Genomic DNA, 4242 nt, shown 5'->3' with positions numbered 1-4242 from the left:
TGTCCTTAAAAGTGTCAAATAAGCCATTGCTGGGTCTAACTATGTATGTATTTGTGAACAACAGGGAATCTGCACATTATGGAAATACATGCTGGGTGTGAAATGATCAGGAACATTTGGTGGTTCAGTAAAAGTAGCAGAGGAGCACTCTGAAAAATTAATATGTTGAAACCATTTTACTTATGAAACATGATTGTAATGGAGTCAGAAATGGTGTGTTCTGTGCTCGCTTCGGCAGCACATATACTAAAATTGGAACGATACAGAGAAGATTAGCATGGCCCCTGCGCAAGGATGACACGCAAATTCGTGAAGCGTTCCATAATTTTAAAAAATGGTGTGTTCTATTTTATTTGGCTTGGACTAAGGTTTCTTTCTTTTTGTAATTGCCTGCCTACCTAATGTGTATAGCTACTATTCCAATGGGCAAAATGCTCATTGTGCTTATATTTTGTCAGTAACTTCTACCTGGAAGCCTCATCCAGCCAGTTACTCACATGTCATGTAGATAACAAGCAGCATAGATCCTTATAGTGTGTTTCAGATCAAGAATAGTTGACAGTGAACAGGAATTGTATTGAAAGAACGGCATAGGTGCTCATGTTCCCCTCAAATGGTTGGAATCTTAATGGTCAAACGGTGAATTGACTACATCATTTGCTCTTACTCTATTTCAGATTGAGGTTTTGTGTCATAAGCAAGTCTGCAATAGTTCCTATGTTAAAACTCCACTGGAGATTCTATATAGCTTTCTATTAAACATCACATTTTTTTTCTTTTCATATTGACTACATGATTTTAATAAGAGTACTATAATGAAATATTTTCAGAGACCAGTCAACAAGCCCAAGAGCTATCTTTCTTACCTGTTATCTCCTCAAGTACAATAAATTCTCTGTTGGATGGATAATTACTTAGAAGTTCATCATATCTGAAACTATGTGAGTTTCCTTTATAACTCATATAGAAAATGGGAGAGGATATTCCATACTAATTTCACAATAGAAAGTCTTAAGTTTTGCGTATGACACCGGACCTTCTTATTGATATGAGTCCCGAAGCAAAATAAAATCGCCTTGATTTTGAAAAACAAATATGGAGAACAAAATTCCAGTTAACTGGATTTGTGTGTATATGGAAGCAGGTAAGAGACAAAAAAAGGATAGAGGTTATGTCCATCAGTATCAAATCTAAGTATACATGTAAAGTGACAGATCCTGACTAGCCTAAGGATGATTACAGTAAACAAATATAATGCAAAACCTTTTATTTATTTATTTATTTATTTATTTATTTTGTCACAACATCATACAAAAAGATTATATAGTATATACACATATAAACATATATAGGAAGAAGAAAAGAAAAACAATAGGACAGGACGGTAGGCACGTTTGTGCGCTTATGCACGCCCCTTATGGTCCTCTTAGGAATGGGGTGAGGTCAATAGTAGAAAGTTTTTGGTTAAAGCTTTTAGGATTATGGGAAGAGACCACAGAGTCAGGTAAAGTATTCCAAGCACTGATGATTCTGTTGCAGAAGTCATATTTTCTGCAATCTAGATTAAAGCGGTTTACATTAAGTTTAAATCTATTGGTTGCTCTAGTATTATTACAATTGAAGCTGAAGTAGTCTTTAACAGGAAGGACATTACAATAGATGATTCTGTGAGTTAAATTTAGGTCTTGTCGAAGGCGACGGAGTTCCAAGTTTTCTAAGCCTAGGATTTCAAGTCTGGTGGGATAAGGTATTTTGTTGTTTTCAGAGGAATGGAGAACTCTTCTTGTAAAATATTTCTGGACACGTTCAATTGTATTGATGTCAGAGATGTGGTGAGGGTTCCAAACAGGCGAGCTGTATTCTAGAATTGGTCTAGCAAATGTTTTATATGCTCTGGTTAGTAGTGTGGTGTTTTTGGAAAAGAAGCTACGCAAAATTAGGTTTACAACTCTTAGAGCTTTTTTTGCTATGTAGTTGCAGTGGGCTTTGGCACTTAGATCATTTGACATGAAAACTCCAAGGTCTTTAACGGGATGGGGGTCGTCTGTAAGGTAATGTCCATCTAGTATGTACTTAGTTTTAGAGTTCTTTTTTCCTATATGTAAGACTGTGCATTTGCTGGTTGAAATTTGGAGCTGCCAATTTTTAGACCAAGCGGTTAGATGGTCAAGGTCGTTTTGAATGATAGAAGTGTTGTCTGTGGTGTTAAATAGTTTGACATTGTCAGCAAAGAGAACACAATTACTTGAGATATGTTCACAAAGATCATTAATGTATAGTTAATGACGCTGCCTTGAGGAACGCTACTCTTGACAGGAACAGGATTTGATAAAGCATTGCCAATTTTGACCACTTGTTGTCTGTTAGACAGAAAAGCAGATATCCATTTGTGGAGGGGTCCTGAGATGCCATAGGATGTTAGTTTAAGGAGAAGTTTATCGTGTACTACTGAGTCAAAAGCTTTGCAGAAGTCTATGTAGATTGCATCTATTGGTTGCTCTAGTATTATTGCAATTAAAGCTGAAGTAGTCTTTGACAGGAAGGACATTACAATAGATGATTCTGTGAGTTAAATTTAGGTCTTGTCAAGGCGACGGAGTTCCAAGTTTTCTAAGCCTAGGATTTCAAGTCTGGTGGGATAAGGTATTTTGTTGTTTTCAGAGGAATGGAGAACTCTTCTTGTAAAATATTTCTGGACACGTTCAATTGTATTGATGTCAGAGATGTGGTGAGGGTTCCAAACAGGTGAGCTGTATTCTAGAATTGGTCTAGCAAATGTTTTATATGCTCTGGTTAGTAGTGTGGTGTTTTGGCAAAAGAAGCTACACAAAATTAGGTTTACAACTCTTAGAGCTTTTTTTGCTATGTAGTTGCAGTGGGCTTTGGCACTTAGATCATTTGACATGAAAACTCCAAGGTCTTTAACGGGATGGGGGTCGTCTGTAAGGTAATGTCCATCTAGTATGTACTTAGTTTTAGAGTTCTTTTTTCCTATATGTAAGACTGAGCATTTGCTGGTTGAAATTTGGAGCTGCCAATTTTTAGACCAAGCGGTTAGATGGTCAAGGTCGTTTTGAATGATAGAAGTGTTGTCTGTGGTGTTAAATAGTTTGACATCGTCAGCAAAGAGAACACAATTACTTGAGATATGGTCACAAAGATCATTAATGTATAGAATAAAGAGTGTTGGTCCAAGGACGCTGCCTTGAGGAACGCCACTCTTGACAGGAACAGGATTTGATAAAGCATTGCCAATTTTGACCACTTGTTGTCTGTTAGACAGAAAAGCAGATATCCATTTGTGGAGGGGTCCTGAGATGCCATAGGATGTTAGTTTAAGGAGAAGTTTATCGTGTACTACTGAGTCAAAAGCTTTGCAGAAGTCTATGTAGATTGCATCTATTGATTTGCCTTGATCTAGATTTGAAGTCCATATGTTTTTGCAGTGGAGAAGTTGTAAGTTACATGATAACTTTTTCCTGAAACCAAATTGTTTGTTGGAGAGTAGGTTGTTAGTTTCTAAGTGTGAGGTAATGGATTGGTTGATGATAGATTCCATGACTTTGCAGGTGACGTAGCAAAGGGAGATCGGTCTGTAGTTTTCGACTAAGCTGGGGTCTCCTTTTTTGAAGATGGGGATGACTGTGGCTAGTGACCAAAGTTTGGGAAGAGAACTGGTAGTGAAAGCTTTATCAAAGATAATACTTAGGGGTTCAGCTATATTAATGGAAAGTTTTTTTAAGAAATATGCACATAGACCATCAGGTCCAATAGAAAGCGATGGTTTTAAGTTGTGAAGAGCTTTACCAACGTTGTCTTCTGTGAAATCTATATGAGTTAAATCATCATAGTCATTGCTGGTTCGTTTGTGGAATGTTGGATATGTGTTATCGGAGTTAACAAAAACTGAGCCAAAGAAAATGTTGAAGAGGTTTGCTTTGACTGTTTCGTCATTGCATTCTTTGTTGTTAGAATCTTTTAGTGGTGGGATGGATCTTGAATCTTTAAGTTTATTGTTGACAAAATTATAAAAGGCACGATTGGAATTTGTGCATCTTCTTGCTTGGTGTGGTAATTTGTACATTCAGTTTTTATTTGGTTGCATATGTTTCTGTAGCAGTTTCTGAAATTTGTAACATAGCCTTTTTTGTTTCTTTTCCAGAGGGATTTTTTTTTTGATTGAAGCTTTTTTATTGATATGGGTAGTTTGTTTTTCTTGGACATGGTAGTCATTCGTGGTAC

At 36.6% G+C, this 4242-nt stretch overlaps 1 non-coding gene across 1 annotated transcript; it reads left to right on the top strand.

The window, feature by feature from the left end:
- The first annotated feature begins 222 nt into the window (after positions 1-222).
- Positions 223-329, top strand: LOC131193749 (U6 spliceosomal RNA). The gene has a single exon (XR_009154007.1). It is a non-coding gene; the product is annotated as a U6 spliceosomal RNA (small nuclear RNA).
- The last annotated feature ends 3913 nt before the right edge of the window (positions 330-4242 follow it).

The sequence above is a fragment of the Ahaetulla prasina genome, chromosome 2, assembly GCF_028640845.1.
Source record: "Ahaetulla prasina isolate Xishuangbanna chromosome 2, ASM2864084v1, whole genome shotgun sequence".
In the NCBI taxonomy this organism is placed as follows: domain Eukaryota; kingdom Metazoa; phylum Chordata; class Lepidosauria; order Squamata; family Colubridae; genus Ahaetulla; species Ahaetulla prasina.
Note: the sequence above shows the minus strand (reverse complement) of the source record. Positions and strands in the feature narration are given on the sequence as shown.